Source organism: Mobula hypostoma, chromosome X2 (assembly GCF_963921235.1).
Source record: "Mobula hypostoma chromosome X2, sMobHyp1.1, whole genome shotgun sequence".
Classification (NCBI taxonomy): domain Eukaryota; kingdom Metazoa; phylum Chordata; class Chondrichthyes; order Myliobatiformes; family Myliobatidae; genus Mobula; species Mobula hypostoma.
Genome location: NC_086129.1, coordinates 15,209,867 through 15,234,614, shown reverse-complemented (window position 1 = coordinate 15,234,614; position 24,748 = coordinate 15,209,867). Strand labels below are relative to the sequence as shown.

General features: G+C 43.5%; 1 pseudogene; it reads right to left on the bottom strand.

Moving 5' to 3' along the window:
• The window catches only part of LOC134340867 (F-box/LRR-repeat protein 6-like), a 77,732-nt pseudogene that overhangs the window by 36,718 nt on the left and 16,266 nt on the right, over positions 1 to 24,748 (bottom strand).

The following is a 24,748-nucleotide window of genomic DNA, read 5'->3' as shown; positions in this document are numbered from 1 at the left end:
AGCCCTTCGGCCCGCAATGTTGGACCAAACTTTTAACCTACTCTGAGATTAATCTAACCCTTCCCTTCCTCAAACCTCTCCATTTTGCTATCATCCATGTGTCTATCTAAGAGTGTCTTAAATGTCAATAATGTATCTGCCTCTACCACCACCTCTAGTTCCAGAACCTAGCTCTGATATTCCTGCTATACTTCCCTCAAATCACTCTTCCTCACCCTAGGAAAAAGTCTCTGGCTGTCCACTCGATCTATGCCTCTAATCATCTTGTACACCTGTATAAAGTCACCTGTCATCCTATTTCTATCGAAAGACAAAAGTCCTTTCTCAATCAATCTGTCTTCCTCTATAATCCAGGCAGTATTCAGGTAAATCTCTTCTGCACCCTCTCTAAAGCTTCCACATCCTTCCTATGAGGAAGTGACTACAACTGAATACAAACTGTTACGTATACGTGGCTTCTGACTAAAGAAGAGATGGTTGGAGTCGCTTCGCACTTTTGTGCCTGGGTGTTTACTCGGTGAGTCAAAAAAAATCAATCTTATATATAAAAAAAATCGAAAAAAGAATTCTACCAATATTTACAAAAGATATCTACCAGAATAGGTCCCCATTACTTCCAGTGTGAACTCCTGGCAGCTTGATCTCTTCCAGCTACTAACAGCAATCAGCTCTGTTATGTTTTTTAGACACGAGGACATACCATCTTTGATTCAGCAGAAAATCCTACAAAAGGTAGTGGATTCAGCCCGGTACATCATGGGTCAAACCCACTGAGAACATCGACATGAAACGCTGCCATAGAAAAGCAGCATCAATCATCAAAGATCCTCACCACCCATGCCATGCTCTTTTCTCACTACTGTCATCAGGTAGAAGGTAGAAGTACCTCAGGACTCGCAAGGGAATAACTACACTCAGTTACCTTTCTATAGGTTTACTAAGTATGCCCGCAGAAAAAGAATCTCAGGATCGTATGTTCTCTGAAATAAATTTTACTTTGAACTTTTGAATTAAAATATGATGCACCCTAAACAGAAGTAGCTACTTTAAATACAGTATACAAAAAACATAAACATATTTTCACATCCCCGTTACCAAAGAGATGGAATATTCCGCAGTGCATGGTGGGAAGGGCACCATAAAGCCAATCCTTTACAAGAATATACTGGGGGGGAAAGACACTGAGGCGCGCACTCTCAGCACCTTAACAACAGAATGACAAAGTAATGTCTGTTTGTTTATAAATGCTGTTTTTTATTGCACATCTACATGCATGTACATTTGACAATGAACAAAGTTAATTCTCATCTATATTTCAAGAATAACTTCATTTGTCTATCACACGTACATTGAAACGTACACTTAAAATACATCAGATGCAAGCATTGCATTTCACTGTGTTTCAATGTACATGTAACAAATAAAGCTCATCTATTATCTGAAATGTGTCTTATGCATCAATGGTCAAAGTAGTCCGAGCATGTGCTAGGGGCATCTCGCAAGTGTCACCACATCTCCAGCACCATCAGAGCATGCCCATAACTTACTAACCCTCCCAATTTCAGATTCCCTCATTGCAACTTCACCATCCAGTACAGATGTACTGTGGAGGGCATTCTGACTCCCTGCAACACCATCTGATATTGGGGGCTACCGCACAAAATCAAAGTAAACTACAGAGAGTTGTAAAATTAGTCAGCTCCATCATGGGTCCTAGCCTGCATAGTATCCAAGACATCTTTAAGGAAAGCTGCCTCAGAAAGGCAGTATCCATCATTAACGATTCCAGCCACCTGGGACCTGTTCCCTTCTCATTGTTACCATCAGGAAGGAGGTACAGATGCCTGAACACACAATCACTGATTCAGGAACAAAATTCAAAGTTCAAAGTAAAATTTACTATCAGAGTTAATGCATGCCATCACATGCTATAAGACATAGAAACAGAAATAGGCCATTTGGCCCATCGAGTCTGTTCCACCATTCAGTCGTGGCTGATCCTTTTTCTCCCCCTCCTCAGCCCCACTTCCTGGCTTTCTCCTCCTAGTCATCAATAGTGTCCAATCAAGAACCTACCAAGCTCTGCCTTAAACACACCCAACAACTTGGCCTCCATAGCTGCCTGCGGTAACAAATTCCACAAATTCACCGCCCTCTGGCTCAAGAACTGTTTTAAATGGACCCCTCTCTATCCTGAGGCTGTGCCCTCTTGTCCTAGAGTCCCTCACCATGGGAAACATCCTTTCCATATCTACTGTCTAGGCCAGGGGTCAGCAACCTTTTTGCCTCTGTGGGCCAGATCGCGTATTAATGAGCGGACAGTGGGCCAGATAAATGCCATAAGAAACTTGAAATATGGGAATTATCCATTTAAATACATCTAGTTATGTTTTGCCTCAAATTAAAGAATAACGCATGCTAGAAAATCGTTTGTGCTTAACCAAGGATGCCAATTAGTAATCAAAGAACTCAGTTTAGTTGCAATTTATTTCAATCAAGGCATCTTTTGAATCTATTAAAAGGACACAAAGAATCCTTAAACATAAAACGTATGAACATGATGCAGTCAATGGTGGTAAATTAAGTATAATAAAAAAGAACATTTTAATGCAAACAGTCGATAAATCAATGTGAAACTTGATGCTGTTTGTGGCTTGAAAGCTTCTCAATATTGGGTGTCAGACTTGTTGATGCCAAGACCAAGACATCATCCAGATGGGCATTAGTCAATCTTGTTCTCAAATGGTTCTTGGTTGTTTCATTTTTGAAAATAATTGCTCACACAGATAAGTGCTGCCAAACAATGATGCCATCTTTTTTGCATGGTCCACTAAGTTAGGAAAGATGAATATATTTTCTATAGAAGTCAAGCACTGACACATCTTCAGAATGAAATTTCAATCTCAATATGTCGTCACACTGAATCTCAATATGTCGTCACACTGCATCTCAATCAATTCCATTTGAAGAATTTCTGATGCAGTGTCCACTTCCACATCATATGGAGTAGCAAGCAGCTTGAACTCATTTGCATGCAAGCGAAAATCAGCAAAACGAGATGAAAACTCTTTTCTCAATTCTTGGACCATATTCACAAAACTGCCTAGATCTTGTGCTTTACTTTTTTGACATTTCTTCAAGTTGCCGTGTGATCGTTCTTGCTGACAGGCTGATAGATGCAAATAAAGATTTCTTTTCAGGACAAACAATATCCACCACTGCCAGTAAACATTCTTTGAGAAACTCTCCATCTGTAAAAGGCTTTATCTTTTCTGCAATACGTTTTGAGACTTCGTAGCTGGCACAGGTATTTCCTTCATTTTCACTGCTTTTCTTGGGGAAAAAAATGATGTTTATTTTCCAAAACTAGCCTTTATTTGCTCAACTTCATCTTTTCTTGCTTGCCCGGTAAACTTGTTAAAATTTCCACTATGGCGGGTCTCGTAATGTCGCCTGATATTTGCCACCTTCTTCACAGCAACATTTTCCAGGCAAATGAGACAAACTGGTTTCCCAAGTTTCCAAGTGTCTTGGAAATTTCGGCACTCAGTGTCTACCTTCCTGTGTTTTGCATTCATTGCCATTGGAATGTTTTTCTTCAATTTTATTTCGTAACGCGAGTTATTCAACAAGTATCATAGCACATGTAAATATCTGGATATTTAGCGTGGATTTCATGTTAAAACACAGTGACGCTGTTTCTGTTTACAAATTTGAACGATCCCATCTGAAAACCTGTGCGTGCATGGAGTGTATCTAATACATATTAATAAGGTAGTCTGCCTTCCCGTCATTCGCATATGACCAATGTTTGGTTTGGAAGAAAACAGAACCTGGGGCCAGTGTAACAAGACGCCATGCACGTCCATCAGTGTGGTCGTGCGAAACACTCAGAATAAGGAAAAATCGCTCACGGGCCGGATAAGCATAGTTTCCCTAATATTTGCTCGTGGGCCAGTCAAAATACCTTCACGGGCCGGAATAGGCTGCCTACCCCTGGTCTAGGCCTTTCAACATTCCAAAGGTTTCAGTGAGATTCCCCTCCCTCATCCTTCTAAGTTCCAGCGAGTACAGACCCAGAGCCATCAAACTTCCCTCGTAAAATAACCCTCTCATTCCCAGAATCATCCTTCTGAACCCTCTCCAATGCCAGCACATCATTTCATAGATGAGGGGCCCAAAACTGTTCACAATACTCAAGGTGAGATCTCAGCACCACATCCTGCTCTTGTATTCCAGACCTCTTCAAATGTATACTGACACTGCATTTGCCTTCCTCAGCACCAACTCAAACCTGCAAGTTAACCTTTAGGGTGTTCTCCGCAAAGACTCCCAAGTCCCTTTGCATCTCAGATTTTTTGAATTTTCTAGCTTGCTTTCATATTTCAACTTTTCCTTCCTAATGATTCTTTTACTTTCTCTCTGTAGGTTTTTAAAAAGCTTTCCAATCCTCTGTCTACTCACTAATTTTTGCTTTGGTGTATGTCCTCTCTTTTGCTTTTACATTAGCTTTGACCTCCCTTGTAAGCCACGGTTATACTATATTGGCATTTGAGTATTTCTTTGTTTTTGAAATACATCTATCCTGCGCCTTCCTCATTTTTCCCAAAAACTCATAGCAATGCTGCTCTGCTGACATCCCTGCCAGCACCTCCTTCCAATTTACTTTGACCAACTCCTCTTTCATACCACTGTAATTTTCTTTACTCCACTGCTACGTCAGACTTCACTTTCTCCCTATCAAGTTTCAAGTTGAACTCAATCATATTGTGATTGGCCCTTGTGGCTACGGGGATCAGGGGGTATGGAGGGAAGGCTGGTGCAGGGTTCTGAGTTGGATGATCAGCCATGATCATAATAAATGGCGGTGCAGGCTCGAAGGGCCGAATGGCCTACTCCTGCACCTATTTTCTATGTTTCTATGTTTCTATGATCACTGTCGTTTCAGGGTTCTTTTACTTTCAGCTCCCTGATCACCTCCACTTAATTACATAACACCCAAACCAGTATAGCTGATCTCCTCGTAGGCTCAATGACAAACTGCTCTAAAAAGCCATCTCGTAGACATTCAACAAACTCACTCTCGAGATCCGTTACCAACCTGATTCTCCCAATCGACCTGCATGTTGAAATTTTCCCATGACTATCATAACATTGCCCCTTTGACACGCCATTGTACTTACCATTGTAATCTGTGGTCCACATCTCAGCTACTGTTGGGAGGCCAGTACATAACTGCCACGAGGGTCATTTTACCGTCGCAGTTTCTTAACTCAACCCACAAGGATTCAACGTCTTCTGATCCCATGTCATATCTTTCTACTGGTTTGATGCTATTCTTCACCAGCAGAACTACACCATCCCCTCTGCCTACCTTCCTATTCCTCTGATACAACATGTAACTTTGGCTATTCTGCTCCCAGCTACAACCATCCTTTAACCACAATTCAGTGATGGCCACAACGTCATACCGGACAATTTGTAATAGTGCAACTAGATCATCCACCTAAATTCTTATACTCCGTGCATTGAGATACAACACTTTAAGAGTACTGTATTCGCTACCCTTCTTGATTCTGCATCCCTAATGCACTGGTACTCACTGTGATAGCTACAATTTTGTCCCATCATCTGCCTGCCCTATCTTAAGTCTGACAGCATGCAATCTTTGCTTTTTTTTTTACCATCCTTCTTACCGAGTCCCTTCACTCCAGTTCCACCCCGTCAGATTAGATAAAAACCTCCCCAACAGCTCTAACAAATCTGCCCGCGAGAATATTGGTCCCCCTTGGGTTCAAGTGCAACCCATCACTTTTGAACAAGTCATACCTTCCCCCAGGAGATCCCAATGATCCAAGAACCTGAAGCCCTGCCCCACTGCACCAGCATCTCAGCCACACATTAATCTGCCAAATCATCCTTTTTCTACCCTTATTGCTGCATGACGCTGGCTAGCTTTCTGCCAGGCTCTCTAAATTCTCTTTTCAGGACCTCTTTGCCTTTCCTTCCTATGTCACTGGTACTAATATGTACCAAGACATCTGGCTGCTCTCCCACCCTCTCCAAAATGTTATGGACATGATCTGAGACGTCCCTGACCCTGGCACCTGGGAGGCAACATACCATTCGGGTGTCCCATTCACATCCACAGAACCTCCTGTCTGTTCCACTGACTATTGACTTCCCTATCACTACCACAACCCTTTTCTCCCTCTTTCCCTTCTGCATTACAGACCCATGCTCTGTACCAGTACCCTGCCGTGGCATTCCTCAAGGAGGCCATACCCCACAACAGTATACTTACTTTTGAGGGGAATAGCCACAGGGGTGCTCTGCACTAACTGCCTATTCACATTTACATTCCTCCTGACAATCACCCAGCGACTCACCTCCTGCGACTTAGGGGTGACTACTTCCCCGTAACTCTGATCAATTATCTCCTCACTCTCCTGTACCAGCTGAAGGACATTCAGCTGCTGCTCCAGATCCTTAACATAGTCTCAAGGTGCTGTAGCTGCACGTATTTCACACAGATTTAGTTCCCTGGGAGATTCTGGGTCTCCCAGGACTCTGATATCCCGTATGGAGAACACACAACAGCCAGGTACAGCAAGAGTAAAAAGGGAACCTTAACAGAAGGTGACCTAGAGCCAATGCTTCTTTGAGCCAAAGCCTGACACTTCTACTCTCATCACTGGCCTACTCTGCCCCAACAATGGCCATCCCTTTTGTACTTTTAAACTGCGAGAAACCTTGTTGCTATGGCCTGCTCCTGCCACTGATTGTGCCACCAGAATGACCCTGAATGCCTCGAAGCTCTCCTTTTAAACAAGCGTTGCTGATCTGTGACAAACCGCGTCGCTGTGGCCTGCTTCTGCCGCTGATGGGGCCACCGGAATACAACCTGAGAATATTTTTCTGTGAGCATATAGAACAGTGACTGTAAACAGGGTCAGTGCACAACACACTGTGCAAATGCAGATATGAATAAATAGCAATAAATAATAAGCATGAAATAACAACATAAAAGAGTCCTTAAATGAGTGTAGTTATCTCCTTTTGTTCAAAAGCCTTTTGGTTGAGGGGTAGTAGCTGTTCCTGAACCTGGTGATATAACAGCTTCTTCCCCTGTCATCCGGTTTCTGAATGGACATTGAACCCATGAACACTACGGCACTACTTTGCAAAATTTCTGTTTTTGTATTACTTATTTAATTTAACTATTTAATATACATACAGTGCCTATAAAAGCTGTTCACCCCCCCTTGGAAGTTTTCATGTTTTAGTTTTACAACATTGAATCACAGTGGATTTAAGTTGGCTTTCTTGACACTGATCAACAGAGCAAGACAAAGTGAAAGCAGATTTCTACAAAGTGATCGAAAGCAATTACAAATATAAAACACAAAATAATTGATTGCACAAGTATTCACCCCCTTAAAGTCAGTATTTAGTAGAGTAGATGCACCTTTGGTGGCAATAATAGCCTTGAGTCTGTGTGAATAGGTCTCTATCAGCTGAGCACATCTGGACACTGCAATTTTTCCCCATTCTTCTTTAAAAAACTGCACAAGCTCTGTTAGATTGCATGGGGATCATGAGTGAACATCCCTTTTCAAGTTCAGTCACAAATTTTCAATTGGATTGAGGATTGACTCTGACTTGGCCACTCTAGGACATTAACTTTGTTGCTTTTAAGCCATTCCCGTGTAACTTTGGCTTTATGCTTGGGGTTGTTGTGTTGCTAGAAAACAAACCTTCTCCCAAGTCGCAGTTCTCTTGCAGACTGCATCAGGTTTTCCTCCAGGATTTCCCTGTATTTTGCTGCATTCATTTTACCAGCACCTTCACAAACCTTCCAGACCCTGCAGCAGTGAAGCATCCCCACAAAATGATGCAGCCACCACCACATTTTACGTTAGGGATGGTGTGTGTTTGGCTTACACCATATATAGAAACAGTAAATCAACAGCACATTACAGCCCTCAGGCCCACAGTGTTGTGCCGACCATGTAAACTACTCTACAAACTGCCGAGAACTTCCCTACCGCACAGCCCTCTATTTTTCTAAGCTCCATGTCCCTATCTAACAGTCTCCTCAAAGGCTTTTATATTATATTCCCTTTGAACTGTATGTTATTTCCCTTAAGTGTGTTGGACACTTTACACCCTGGTTCGAAGAAACGTTGTCTCATTTCTACATACATTATATATGTTATATACATTTATGCAGTTAAACGACAATAAAGTTCACTTGATTGGCTTTGAAAAGAACACTGGCAGGGATGGCAGCAGAGCAGCAATGGCTGGAATTTCTGAAAGAAATTTGGAAAAAACAGGATATATACATCCCAAAGAGGAAGAAGTATTCTAAAGGAAATATGAAACAACTGTGTCTAACAAGAAAAGTCATAGCCAGCATAAAAGCCGGAGAGGGCACCTAACAAAGGAAAAATCAGTGGGAAGTTAGAGGATTGGGAAGCTTTTAAAAAGCAACACAAAGCAACTAAAAAAGTCAATCAGAAGGTAAAGAAGGAATACAAAAGTAAGCCAGCCAATAATATTGAGGAGGATACTAAATATTTCTTCAGATACATAAAGTGTAAAAGAGAGGTGAGAGTGGATATCGGACTGCTGGAAAACAATGCTGAAGTAGTAGTAATAGGGGATGAACTGAATAAATGTTTTGCATGTCTTCACTGTTCATGTTGTGTAGTTGGATGTTCAGAAGGCCTTTGACAAGGTGCCACACATAAGGCTGCTTAACAAGCTACGAGCATGTATATGACAGGAACGATCCTAGCATGACCAAGAACATAGAAATCTACCTCACATTACAGGACCTTTGGCCCACAATGTTGTGCCGACCATGTAACTTAGTCTTGAAACTGCCTATTTCCCTACTGCATAGTGCTCTATTTTTCTAAACTCCATTTATCCCTCAAAAGACCCTTTTGTATCCACCTCCACAACCATCGCTGGCAGTGCATTCCACGCACCCACCACTCTCTGTGTAGAACAACTTAGTTCTGTCATCCACCTTGTACCTACTTCCAAGCACCTTAAAACTATGCCCCCTCGTGTTAGCCATTTCAGCCCTGGGAAAAAGCCTCTGGCTATCCACACAATCAATGCCTCTCATCATCTTATATGCCTCCCTCACCAGTCCCTTCTTGCACGGTCACTCAGTTTTTGAGGGTGGCCTGCTCTAGGCAGATTTACAGCTGTGCCATATTCTTTCCATTTCTTGATGATAGACTTAACTGTATTCCAAGGGATATTCAGTGACTTGGAAATTTTCCTATATCAATTTCCTGACTTGTGCTTTTCTATAACTTTTTGCGGAGTTGCTTCAAGTGTTCTTTAGTCTTCGTGGTATAGTTCCTGTTAAGATACTGACTCACCAGCAGTTGGACCTTCCAGATACAGGTGTATTTTTACTACAATCAATTGAAACACCTTGATTGCACATTGCGATCTCCATTTAACTAATTATGTGACTTCTAAAACCAATTGGCTGCACCAGTGATGATTTGATGTGGCATAATAAAAAGGGTGAATACTTCTGCAATCAATTATCTTGTGTTTTATATTTGTAATTAACTTTAATTACTTTGTAGAGATCGTTTTCCCTCTAAAACAAAAGTGTCTATTTTCTATTGATCAGTGTCAAAAAAGCCAGACTAAATCCACTGTGATTCAATATTCTAAAACAATAAAACATGAAAACTTCCAAGGGGATGAATAGTTTTTATAGGCCCTGTATATATACTTACTGTAATTCAGTTTTTTCTTTGCAATATTTATCACATATTGCACTGTACTGCTGCCTCAAAGTTAACAAATTTCATGACATATGCCTGTGATATTAAAACTGATTCTAATTCTGAGGTCATGATCTGTTCTTACTGCTACCATCAGGCAGGGGGTACAGGAGCCGTAGAACACACACCACCAGGTTCAGGAACAGTTATTACCCCTCAGCCACCAGGCTCTTGAACCAGAGGGAATGACTTCAACTCAATTTCACTTACCCCAACATTGAACTTTTCCTGCAACCCATGAACTCACTTTTAAGGACTATACAACTCATATTCTTAATATTTATTGCTCATTTGTTTTTTATTTTTTCTTTTATTTCATATTTGCACAGCTTATTGTGGTTTGCACTGTGGCTATTTGTCCATTTCTGTCGTGTGCAGGTCTTCAATGAAGGGACTGTTCCATGTTGTATCTCAATAAAAAATTACGATGACATATAGGTACTTTAATAATAAATTCTGAGGAGCCAAACTGAAACAAAGTGATGCCTCTGATGTGTCAGGAGAGGAAGTTACTGGCTTACCTTCAGGGTGTAACCCACGAGGCTGTTCCAGTGGCAGAGAGAGAACACGCGAAGTTGTGAAAACCTGTGTGTAAAAAAGCACATCAATGCAGATCAATCAGTTGGCAATTTCTCTCTCTGTTCCCTACCTCTATAGTAGGAAAGGAACCTGAATTCGGAGAACCAATAACTATCTACACATTAAACTCATTTCACCGCACATTTTTATCAACTTGGGTAGCACAGCCAGACATAGGAGCAGAATTAGGCCATTCTGCCATTTATTTTCCCTTTCAATCCTGTTTTCTCTCTGTGACCTTTGATGCCTTAACTAGTTAAGTACCCATGAACCTCTGCTTTAAATATACCCAATAAATTGGCTTCCACAGCTTATAACAGTGGGATAGAAGCTGTCCTTGAGCTTGGTGGTACGTGTTTCCAGGTTTTTGCATCTTCTGCCCAATGGGAAAGGGAAGAAGAGAGAATGTCCGGGGGAGGGGGGGGAGGTTTGGTCATTGATTATGCTGGCTGCTGTATCAAATCAGCGAGTCCATTGAGGGAGGCTGGTTTCCATGATGTGCTGGGCTGCATCCCGAAGACATGGTGGTTGGTGGGGTGATTGGCCAATGTATGTAGGCAAGTGGTGGAATCTTGGGCAGGGAGAATCAAAAAATGGATCCGCAAGGACTCAGTGGGCCAAATGACCTTTGCTGTTGTCTCTCTTACAGAGGTAGAATCCAGGTAAGAGGGTTGACAGGAATAAGGGGAGAATAAAACAGGATTAGTACTAGGATTAATATAAAAATAGGTGCAGACCGTATGAATGTTTGATGGCTCTGGGTCGGTATTCACTGGAGTTTAGAAGAATGAGGGGGGATCTTACTGAAACTTAACAAATATGAAAGCCCTACATAGAGTGGATGTGAGAGGATGTTTCCTATAGTGGGGGAGTCTAGGCCTCAGAATAGAAGGATGTCCATTTGAAACATTGTTTTGCGGCAGCAGCAGAATGCCAATACATAATAAATTACAATATGAAATACATACTGTACATAAAACAAATTAAATTAAATAAGTAATGGAAAAAGGGAGCAAAGAAAAAAGAAAAAAATAGTGAGTTTGTGTTCAGGGTCCATTCAGAATTTGGATAGCAGAGAACAAGCTGTTCCTGAAACATTGAATATGTGTCTTCAGGCTCCTGTACCTCCTCCCTGATGGTAGGAATGAGAAGAAGGCATGTCCTGGGTGACGGGGGTCCTAAATGACTGATGCTGCATTGCCTTTTAAAGACGTCCTCGATGCCCTCCTGGGGTATGACTCGATTCCTCTGCAGACTTGCAGTTCTTGTCCTCAAGTTTAAGTCCATTCAGAGACAGACCATTTCATCTCTCTTCACGGTACATCAGAGCCCTCATTTATGTCCCCCAGCTGAAAATACATCAGCTCTGACAACCCCAACCAATCATGTCAAAACCACTAATGACAACACTTCTGCCTTAACAAACCTGTTCTCTGTCAGCCAGCTTAAGGTGTTCTGGATTTTTTGCTGAACCGGTGGCTGCAATTTATTTCCAGGCCTGGCCCAGCAACGAGAGATGGTAACCTTGCGCCACAGTGTGGGGGTTTCAGCGGCTGCGTTCCATAGCTGACACACTCGAGCCATTCTGTTTCAAAATGCAGGATCAAAGATCAGATCAAAAGAACACCTCAGCCAAAAGATAGAGATTAGCTTTAACTGTCACACGTAAATCCAAATGCATTGAAACAACCAACACAGTCCAAAGAAAATGTGTGGCCTACAAATGTCGCACACTTCCAGTGCCAACAGAGCATGCCCATAACTTACTAACTCTAACCCGTACACCTTTGGGATGTGGAAGGGAAGTGGAACACCCAGAGGAAACACACAGTCACACGGAGAATGTACAAGCTCCTTGCAGGCAGTGGTGGGAATCGAATCCCCATTGCTGGCGCTGTAAAGCACTGTGCTAACCACGCTACCATGCCGTGTATATCCAGTCTGTAACTCTCAGGGTGCAGCAGAGGCATTCTTGTTCTATCCAACTGTATGAAACAGAAATTTAAAGTCACCATCCCACCTCCAACTTTGAGCTCTCTCACGATCCTCCCACCTCCCAAATCCAGAGTACTCCCAAGTTCATTGACGGTACAGAACACCCAAAGGGTTAATTAACTAGTATAAACCTGGAGCACCACACACCAAGTGCTGGAGGAACTCAGCAGGTCAGGAAACATCTATGGAAATGAACACATTTGACGCTTTGGGCTAAGACCCTTCATCAGGACTGAAAAGGAAGGGGGAAGATGCCAGAATTAAAAAGGTGGCAGGGAGAGAAAGGAGGACAAGCTAGAAGGTAATAGATGAAGCCAGGTGGGTGGGAAAGGTGAAGGCTGGAGAAGCAGGAATCTGATAGGAGAGGATAGTGGACCATAGGAGAAACGGAAGGAGGAGGTGATAGGTAGGTGAGAAGAGGTAAGGAGCCACAGTGGGGTCTCGAAGAGGGAAGGGAGTGGGGAAAAGAAAAAAATGTGGAAAAAAAAGTTACCCAAAGGAGTAATTGATGTTCATGCCATCAGGTTGGAGGCTCCTAGACCTCCTCTACCCTGAGAGTGGCCTCATTGTGGCACACGTCAGAACAGGAATAGGGATAGGAATTAAAATGGTTGGTCACCAGGAATTTCTGCTTTGGCGAATGAAGTGAGGTCCCCAATGTATACTGTAAATGAGTGGTGGAATCAAAGGGGAGCTAATGGGAGTGCAGGGAGAATGAAATAGGATTGGTTGTGGGATTGGCATCAATGGGTGTTTAATAATTCGCACAGACATTGGGACAAAATTCCTGTCCTTGTCTAAATTCTGTACTCATCACCATCCACCTCCCATGGGAACCAGTTACCACCCCACCCTCCCCTCCATCTCCAAATCCCACTTTCATCAGCCCTACACTCACATGCCACTAGTCACCACACATGTGCATCAATACCTCAATGCAGAACATAGAACAGCATATCACAGTACAGACCCTTTGGCCCACAATGGTGTGCTAAACTTTTAACCCACTAAGATCAATCTAACCCTTCCCTCCCACATAGTGCTCCATTTCTCAGTCATCCATGTACCTAAGAGTTGAGAGTCGAGTCATATAACACTACAGCACAGAAATAGGCCATTCAGCCCATCTAGTCCATGCCAAACTAATCTGCCTAGTCCATTGACCTGCACCCGGACCATAACCATCCATGTACCTATCCAAATTTCTCTTAGGTGTTGAATTTGAACCCACATCTACCACTTGCACTGGCAGTTTGTTCCACACTTTCACCACCTTCTATGTGAAGTTCCCCCTCATGTTCCCCTTAAACATTTCACCTTTCACTCTTAACCTCTAGTTCTAGTCTCACCCAACCTCAGTGCAAAGAGCCTGCTTACAAATTACCCCATCTATACCACTCATAATTTTATATACCTCTATCAAATCTCCCCTCATTCTCCTACACTTTAGAGAATAAGGTCCTGACCTGTTCAACCTTTCCCCATAACTCAGGTCCTCAAGTCCTGACAACATCCTTGCAAATTTTCTCTGCACTCTAAATATTTCTAATGTATCTGCCTCTACCACCACCCACACATCCATGCATCTACCACTCTCCAAATAAAAAGCCTACCTCTGAAATACCCCTATACTTCCTTCCAATCACTTTAAAACTACGCCATTTCATATTCACCATTTGGCCCCGAGAAAAGGTCTCTGGCTGTCCACTCAATTTACGCCTCTTATCATCTTATACACCTTTATCAAGTCACCTCTCATCCTCCTTCACTCCAAGAGAAAAGCCCTAGTTCACTCAGTCTATCCTTATAAGACATGCTCTCTAATCTCGGCAGCAACCTAGTAGATCTCCTCTGCACCCTCTCCCACCTTGGCCCCTCACCTGCAGAGAAATGGTACAGCTCCACTGGATGACACCACGTAACTGAAGATATGAACCAATACTTCAATCGGAAGCTGTTGACCCCACCAGTCGACTTCCTCTTCTTTCTGGTCCTCTGGTTCTGGATCTGTTGCTTTGTCCTGATCTTCAGCACATTTGGAGCTGGTGCCCCTCATCTCCGCACGGGCATTAGGCGTCTTGTTGAGCCAGTAGTTGTTTCTCTTGCCACTTGACTTTCTGGGCCTGGGCCTCCTCTGCCCATTACCCCCATTGGAAGTCATCAGGAGCCTGTCACTGTCGGTCTCATGGACCGTATCATTGGTGCCATTGCACCGCCTTGTCCGCACCATCTACTTCGCTGGCTTGGTTGTCACCCAGCTGCGTGATCCACCCCGACTTTCCACACTCCCTTCCCGTTTGCGAGATGCCTGCCTAGAGGTGTAGGGAGACAAACAGCCTCCTATCGGGGTGTCCCCTCTCAGTCCTCCTCGTGAAATAATTTGGCTGGACAAGTCCTTATCCAACAGCAAAAGCACAAAGAGGAATGTCACAGTGTCACTAGAGAAAGAAAAAAAAAATCATCATTTCACTGTTTGCTGACTGCAATCTCACCCGTGGCAGTGAGGTAAAATACTATATAGACCAGGCCCTTCGGCCCACAGTATCTGTGCCAACTATGATGCTGTTGCAGTGAGCGTCCATCATCGAAAGCCACTCCCCCGTGGTAGCCAGCGACTGACCCATTTAAGAAGCATTGCAGCCCATCTCACTAGCTGCTGTTTAGCTGATGAGACCACGGCATCACTGGAGTTCACATCTAGCACATGGAAAGCAACTGCTCTCCTTTTGCTCTGTGGATCACTGTGACCCAAATCACAGATGGTGCCACAGAAAGTGGAAGTTTGCTGCAGGAAGAGAGGGCCTTGCGCACAAGCAGTAGGAACAGAGTATAACTTGAAGGGTTTACTGAATGTTTAGTGTGTCTCGCCTGGCAGATGACCAGAGAAGGTCATCATTTAAGCTGACAGGAAGGCAACAGTAACTGAAATAACCACGCGTTACAACAGTGGTGTGCTGAAGACCATCTCCGAACAGACAGCTCGTTGAACCTCAAAGTGGATGTACTATAGCAACAGAAGACCACACACATACAGAAACACACTTCGTATACTTGGATGCCACAGTGGCGTAGCAGTTAGCGCAAAGCAATGGCAGCTCAGGGTGTCGGAGTTTCAAGTTCAAATCCAGCATCATCCATACGCACTCTCTGTACGTCCCACACGTGGAATGTGTGGGTTTTCCCTGAGTGTCCTTCCTCAGTCCAAAGACATACTGGGTAGGTTAAATGGTCATTGTAAATTGTCAAGTGATTAGTTTAGGGTTAAATTGGGATTGTGGGGGTTACTGAGGCGGTCGGCTTGAAGGGCAGATTCCACACCATCAGCAAAAGAGCTCCCAACCACTAAAGAATTTACTGGATACGCAAGAAACAACGGGTGCTGGAATCTGGAGCAACAAACAATCTGCTGGAGAAATTTGGCAGGTCAAGCAGCATCCCAGTGGGGAGAGGGGTGGTAAGGAATCGGTGATGTCTCGACCCAATTCCTCACCAGTCCCCTAGCCACAGCTACCTTTCAACCAGCAGACTGCTGCACACACCACTGTTGTAACACGTGGTTATTTGAGTTACTGTTGCCTCACAGTCAGTTTGAACCAGTCTGCCATTCTCCTCTGACCTCTATCATTAACAAGGCATTTTCACTCACAGAACTGCCACTCACTGTATGTTATTTGGTTTTTCACACCATTCTCTGTAAACTCTAGAGAATGCTGTATGTGAAAATCTCAGGAGATCAACAGTTTCTAAGATACTCAAACCACCCCATCTGACAACAACAATCATTCCACGGTCAAAGTCACTTCGATCACATTTCTCCCCCCACTCTGATGTTTGGTCTGAACAACAACTGAATGTCTTGACCATGTCTGAGCACTTTCATTCATTGAGTTGTTGTCACAGGATTGGCCGAGTAGATATTAGCATTGATGTGCAGGTGTACGGGTGTAGCTGATAAAGTGGCCGCTGAGTGTCATAATGAGAACAAAAGAAATAAGATGATGGTGAGGCCTAATTTGGAGTATTGTGTGCAGTTCTGGTCACCTACCTACAGGATTGAAAGAATCAGGGAAAATTTACAAAGATGTTGCTGGCACTTGAGGACCTGAGTTATAAGGAAAGATTGAATAGGTTACAGCTTTATATCCTACAGTGTAAGAGAATGAAAGAAGATTTGATAGAAGTTTATGAATGGGGATGTAATTTTCACGGACATATTTTTTAAACTCATTATAAATATCCTCACCTCTCGTTCTCTCCTTTAATTGCAAAAGAGTGAGGAAGACCTCATTGCTGTAAAATCCTGGAATGCCATTCTGACAAATACAACAAGCTGAGCTGTTTGCATTACATCCAGGGATTCATCGAACTGTAGTGAAAAATATCCATGTCCTCTGACAATGACTCTACCCTCCTTGTCACTGTTGCAGGGCCAAGCGGTATATTATGTATTGCGGTTGTGATGTCCTTTTTGTTTTTAAAGTCATTAAAAACAGTCTCTGCGGTAATGGCTATTGCTTCCTTGAATAAAAATCGCCATCTGTAAAAGGCTTCTTGTGTTCCAGTGGTCCCCAACCTCTGGGCTGCTGACCGATACATTGCCACGAAGAATGCAGGGGTGCAGCGGTAGTCGGAACACACCCAGCACTTCTTTAAGAAATAAGCCAAAATAAAGATCATCTGGGCCGATATTAGGACATTAATTAAGGCGGCACTTAATTAATTAGCTTGTTTATTTTGGCTTTTTCTGGTGGTTGGTGTTGTGGTGCCGCTCCAGATTCCCTCTTTTAGTCAGTGCTTGTGTTTGGTGGCACAACATACATACACACTTGTCTTTCACCAAGGTAAATTGAAATTCCTCTTCCCATTCTGGATGGGATTTGTAAGTTGTTGCCTTCTTTCGCGTAGCCTCCGCCATGCTATCAGGATATCACCAGCTAGTGTTGTATATTGATGTTTGCGACAGTTTATACTCTTATCTAATCTAACTGGTCACTTTGATGCAGCACAAGCTACGCTGAAAATACGGTGCATGGTGGGGGAGCTACACACATGCACACTGGGGAGAAAAAACTCCACAACCTGGAAACAATCTCTCTTTACAAACAGCTTTCAGTAGTGAAAGGATTGCTATATTACCATTATCCTAATTAGTATTACTTATTTTTATAATGCTCACATTACAGCACTATTTGTGTATTTATTTTTGATCTTTTTCGGGACCGACTGGGAAAGTCTCAAAGATCGACCAGTCGATCACGATCGACGGGTTGGCGACCATTACTCTACACCTTCTTATCCTTTGTCATCCCTTTCTAATGATTTAATATTATTTCTTATAAACGTTTCCACACTCCCTCCTCTGTCTATTAACCTATCTTTCCAATACACTGTATATCCTTGGATGTTCAGCTCCTAATGGCAGACATTCTTTAGCCAAGTTTCAGAGATGGCCACAACGTCATACTTGCCACCCTGTAGATGAATTTCAAGATCGTCTATTATATTAGTGTCAAATATAACACTTTGACACAAATATAACACTTTCAGTCCAGCATTTGTTGCTTTCTGTTGTAAATCATTCCACCTACTGTGATTATGCCTCATTTCCTGCCTAGCCTTTCTATCATCTCTGCTGCACGCCATCTTTGATTTATTTATTTTCCCCTTCCTCAGCCCGATCACTCCAGTTCCCATCCCCATGCCAAATTAGTTTAAACCCTCCCTGACAGCTCTATTAAACCTGCGTGCTAGGATATTGGACCCCTTTGGGTTCAGGTATAACCCGTTCTTTTTGTACAGGTCATATTTCCCCCAGAAGAGGCCCCAATGATCCAGGAATCTGAAGCCCAGTCTCTCAGCCACGCATTAATATGCCTGATCATGCTATTCTTGCGCTCATTAGCATGTGGCACAGGCAGCAATCCTGAGATTACTACCCTGGAGGTCCTGCTTTTCAGCTTCCTGAATTCTGTCTTCAGGAACTCCCTCCCTCTTTCTCCCCATGTCATTGGTACCAATGTCTACCAAGACATCAGGCTGCACCCTCTCCCTTCAGATACGCTGCACCCGATCCGAGACATCCCATACCCTCGCGCCTGGGAGGTAACACACTATGTTACCAGCCAGCTATCTATCCTGGAAGGCAAGCTTTCACAATGCTGTGGAAGGACTAAGTCTTAAACTTAGTGAAGAGCTGGGCCTTCTCTGTAATTGGCTTGGCTTCCAACATGCCACAAGGGTTAAGGCAGTGTACACTGCTAATGCAGCTCTGGGTCTAAAAATGCTGGGGCAGAGGCTGGTCAATCGAAGAATGTCTTTTCAGCAGTCTCGACAACTTTCCAAACTCTCACACAGAACGGTGGGAGCTACTGGAACGTGCGGATCTGTCGTTGGAATTACAACCAACAAAAAATGAGGGTTACCTACCAGGACTGAATTTCTCAGATGCTGTAAGAGGAATGAACCCCACAGTGGAGAAGTGAAACAAGATGAAATTCATCTGCCGACACACAAACTTTGAAATTACCCTAGTTTTATCCGTTTAACTTCTGGCAACACCTCATTCAAAGAGAGGTCATCAGCAGAAAGACGGAAAACCAAAACCCCTATCACGATCAATAAAAAGAAATAGAAAACTCTGGCACAGACCATTACCCGTCCATAAGAAACTTCACTCCCTAAAGGAAATGCAGCGAAAAACCACTGGCAGCCTGGCAGCACTCAGTCTGTTTCACATGCTGTGCTTCAATGGGACACCAAAGGACGGAAAGGCTATCGTACACTGCACCGACAGCAACAGTGACCAGGACATATCAGTGCTACATTTAGGGCCAGCACCTTGGCTTCTACCGGTTCCAGCATACCCACAGCAGAGTACGGTGAGGAGCCGGATGATCGTCCGTCAGGTGTAGCTACTTCTCAGCCACAGAGGTATCTGGGACAGGGTTCCCAGCATCGCAGAAGCTCTAAAGCAGAGGTTCCCAACCTGGGTGTACAGACCCCTCAGTTAATGGTGGGGGTCCGTGGCATAAAACCCCTGATCTAAAGTGAATCCATGCACAGATCCAGGGCCGTCACGTGGACTGTCAAGGGCTGCACACACACAGTCATCCGGGACTCCAATACCCTCCCTGAGTTTCCACATTGCACAGGAGAAGCACGATACAGAACTGAGCTCATCTGCAATAACTAAAAAAGTTTTGAGGGTGGAAAGAAAGACAAAAAGAATGAACCTACCCTCACCTCAATGCTACTCATCTCCTCACCAAAGTCCACACTATGACAGCCATCAGGACTCAGATTAGAAATCAACCCTCTCCAATGGGCCACTGTGCGTGACCCTACTTCTTTTTATTGGCTGTTAGTACTTAGCCAATCATCTATTAATTGACAGGTGACATGGTAGCGTACCAGTTAGTACAAGGTTATGACAGCTCAGGGCATTGGAGTTCGGAGTTCAATTCTGGGCACATTCACCCCGTGAACTGCGGGCGGCTCCTCCCACAGTCCAAAGACGTACCGGATAGTAGGTTAATTGGTCATTGATAGTTGTCCTGTGATTAAGTTAGGGTTAAATAGGTGGGTTGCTGGGTGGTGCAGCATATTGGGCCGGAAGGGCCTGTTACGCACTGTATCTTTAAATAAATAAAATTAACAATTAGCTGACCCACCTCTTTTCCTGCGAGTGAAATTCTCGCACAAGCAACAAGAATCACTTCTTTTCAATTTTCCTGTTCTTGCTCTGTCCCGGGTCCTGCGAATGAAACTTAATAATAAAACAGAAAGATGTTCACCTTAGCCTTGGCCTCGGAGCCAAAGCCTCAGCTCCCTCCTCTAACCCTGTCCACTCAGACTGCAGCTGCTCCCAGAATAGCTGTGCCACTTAATCCCAACTTTTTATTGGCCCTAGTGAAACACACAACCAAGGAGGCTTGTTCTTTTCAATGTTTTCCACTGCTATTCACAATCCTTCAAAGTCCTCAGGCAACATCTATGGGATGAGAAACAGAGTTAAAGTTTCAGGTGCAAGAACCTCTACCTCAACGAGAAAAGAGCAATAACAAAGAAAGTTAAGATGCAGAGAAGGCAGCAGGATGAATGAGAAGGACAAAGGTGAAGGTCTGTGAAAAAGGTGAAGCCAAGCTCAACCTGCCGCAAAGAGTCATAGAGCCCTTCAGCACACAGAAGATGAACATGGACCATCTAGTCCATGCCTAACTTAGAAACCATAGAAACTACAGCATAGAAACAGGCCTTTTGGCCCTTCTTGGCTGTGCCGAACCATTTTCTGCCTAGTCCCACTGACCTGCACACGGTTATATCCCTCCATACAACTCCCATCCATGCATCTGTCCAATTTATTCTTAAATGTTAAAAAAGAACCCGCATTTACCACCTCGTCTGGCAGCTCATTCCATACTCCCACCACTCTCTGTGTGAAGAAGCCCCCACTAATGTTCCCTTTAAACTTTTCCCCCTCACCCTTAACCCATGTCCTCTGGTTTTTTTCTCCCCTTGCCTCAGTGGAAAAAGCCTGTTTGCATTCTCTCTATCTATACCCATCATAATTTTATACACCTCTATCAAATCTCCCCTCATTCTTCTACGCTCCAGGGAATAAAGTCCTAACCTATTCAACTTTTCTCTGTAACTGAGTTTCTCAAGTCCTGGCAACATCCTTGTAAACCTTCTCTGCACTCTTTCAACCTTATTTATATCCTTCCTGTAATTTGGTGACCAAAACTGAACACAATACTCCAAATTCGGCCTCACCAATGCCTTATACAACCTCATCATAACATTCCAGTTCTTATACTCAATACTTTGATTAATAAAGGCCAATGTACCAAAAGCTCTCTTTACGACCCTTTTAGAGAATTTTGTATGTGTATTCCCAGATCCCTCTGTTCCACTGCACTCCTCAGTGCCTTACTATTAACCCTGTATGTTCTACCTTGGTTTGTCCTTCCAACGTGCAATACCTCACACTTGTCTGTATTAAACTCCATCTGCCATTTTTCAGCCCATTTTTCCAGCTGGTCCAAGTCCCTCTGCAGGCTCTGAAAACCTTCCTCACTGTCTACTACACTTCCAATCTTTGTATCATCAGCAGATTTGCTGATCCAATTTACCATATTATCATCCAGATCATTGATGTAGATGACAAATAACAATGGACCCAGCACTGATCCCTGTGGCACACCACTAGTCACAGGCCTCCACTCGGAGAAGCAATTCTCTACTACCACTCTTTGGCTTCTTCCATTGAGCCAATGTCTGATCCAGTTTACCACCTCTCCATGTATACCTAGCGACTGAATTTTTCTAACTAACCTCCCATGCGGGACCTTGTCAAAGGCCTTACTGAAGTCCATGTAGACAATATCCACTGCCTTCCCTTCATCCACTTTCCTGGTAACCTCCTCGAAAAACTCCAATCGATTGGTCAAACATGACCTACCACGCACAAAGCCATGTTGACTCTAATAAGTCCCTGTCTATCCAAATGCTTGTAGATTCTGTCTCTTAGTACTCCCTCCAATAACTTACCTACTACCAACGTTAAACTCACTGGCCTATAATTTCCCGGAATACTTTTCGATCCTTTTTTAAACAACGGAACAACATGAGCCACTCTCCAATCCTCTGGCACCTCACCTGTAGACAGCGATATTTTAAATATTTCTGCCAGGGCCTCCGCAATTTCAACACTAGTCTCCTTCAAGGTCCGGGGGAACACCCTGTCAGGTCCCGGGGATTTATCCACTTTAATTTTCCTCAAGACAGCAAGCACCTCCTCCTTTTCAATCTGTACAGTTTCTATGATCTCACGACTTGTTTCCCTTAATTCCATAGACTTCATGCCAGTTTCCTTAGTAAATACAGACGCAAAAATCCTATTTAAGATCTCCCCCATTTCCTTTGGTTCCGCACATAGCCGACCACTCTGATCTTCAAGAGGACCAATTTTATCCCTTACAATCCTTCTTATACTCCTCAAGCACTTTAATTACTCCCTGCTTCCTATACATGTCATACAACTCCCTCTTCTTCTTTATCAGAGTTGCAATATCCCTTGAGAACCCAAGGTTCCTTATTCCTATTCACTTTGCCTTTAATCCTGACAGGAACATACAAGTTCTGCACTCTCAAAATTTCTCCTTTGAAGGCTTCCCAGCTACCGATCACATCTTTGCCAGAGGACAACCTGTCCCAATCCACGCTTTTTAGATCCTTTCTCATTTCTTCAAATTTGGCCTTCTTCCAGTTCAGAACCTCAACCCTAGGACCAGATCTATCTTTGTCCATGATCAACTTATTCTGCTTGGTCTCATCAACCCACACCTGGGCCATATCCCACCATATCTTTCCTTCCATGTACTTATCCAAACTTCTCGCGTGTTAAAATCAAGTAACACTCTGAGTGAAGAGGTTCTCCTGAAATATTTCACCTTTCACCCTTAGCCTATGACTAGAGCTCTAGTCTCACCCAACTTCAGTGGAAGGAGCCTGCTTGCATTTACCCTCTCTATACCCCTCATAATTTTGTATACCTTTATCACATCTCCCATCGTTCTCCACATTAACCTGAGAATTCCTAGTGTATTCTTACCATGTGGAGAAAGATATCAAGTTGACTTCATTCGAGATCGTTAAGCTAAGTATTGTACTGTGGTGCAAGATATGAACAAGACTCTTAATACTAAATACTGCGACTGTCCTCAAAAAAGGGGGCAGTAAATCATAAATACAAGAGACTGCTGGAAATCGAGAGCAACACATACAAAATGATGGAGGAACTCAGCAGGTCAGGCAGCATCTATGCAAATCAATAAACAGTTGACATTTTGGCCCGAGACCCTTCATCATGGTTGGAAAGGAAGGGGAAAGAAAAAAATGGGGGGAAGGGAATGAGTACAAGCCAGAAGGTAATACAGGTTTCCCCCGCCATCCGAAGGTAGAGCGTTCCTATGAAACGGTTCGTAAGCCAGAATGTCGTAAAGCGAAGAAGCAAATGCCATTTATTTATATGGGAAAATTTTGTGAGCATTCGCAGACCCAAAAATAACCTACCAAATCATGCCAAAAACCTAAAATAACAGTAACATCTAGTAAAAGCAGGAATGATATAATAAATACACAGCCTATATAAAGTAGAAATACTTTTCCACAATCATTGCCGGCACTGTTCCCCATAGCGAAGATCTCACGCAAGCACTCTTGGCAGAAAATCTCACGCAAGCGCTGTTGGCAAAAACACTCTCTCCAGTAACCTTTAAGCTATGAAGTTGCCAAATCATACCAAATAACACGTAAAAATACACAGCTGATATAAAGTAGAAATAATGTATGTACAGTGTAGTATCACTTACAGGAACCGTGAAGACATCGAGCACACTTATGTGTGTTAGACTGAGTCATTGGAGTTTGGGGTGGTGTAGTGGCCCCCACCCTCCGGGCCGCCGACCGATACCGATCTGCGAAGCATGCAGGGCTACAGTGGTAGCCGGGAGGCACCCAGCACATCTTTAAGAAAAAAGCAAAAAAAAACATGCCAATTAATTAGGTGCCGCCCGGCACGTAAATGTCGGCGCAGATCAGAGGCGACGCAATCGGCAATCCCCTCTGATCTGGACCGACATTTACGTGCCCGACGGCACTTAATTAATTAGCATGTTTATTTTGGCTTTTTTTTTAAGATGTGCTGTGTGCCTCTCGGCTACCGCTACATTCTCCGCGAATCAGTATCTGTCCGCGGCCTAGGGGTTGGGGTGATGGGACACTGGGGTGTCATCTCATCGTCGTCTGTTTCCATCAGGGCAGGCAGCTCATCTTCTCCTATGACTGCCCGCCTCGACGTCGAAAGTCGAGGTTCGTCATCTGCTATGGCTGATGTGGAAGGCTTGCTTGACTGCTGAGCCTCGCGCATTTTTCTATCATACAGTTCTTTGTAAGGACTCAAACCATCTTGCAAATATGCCCTAAACGGGTGTATCCTTTCAAAATTAAAGTCGTACTTTATCATTGCAGCAAAAATCTCACACAGTTGCTTCATGTTCAGTTCCTGGACGACTTCACTTTCGCTGCTGAATTCGGTTTCGATTGTTATCCTTTCCTCTTGCAATTGCAGCAGCTCTTCATCTATCAGTTCTTGGTCATGGGGTGCCAAAACCTCTTCAACATCATCTTCGTCAGCTTCCACAAGCCAAACTCACTTTGTCCTTACTTCGTTCACCACGATCGAAACGCTTAATTATGTCTAGTTTTACACTAAGTGTACCACCCTTACGAGTTCTTTTCGGCTTTTCCGATACCTTAGAACTCATCTTGCTAACGGCTGCTCACAGGTA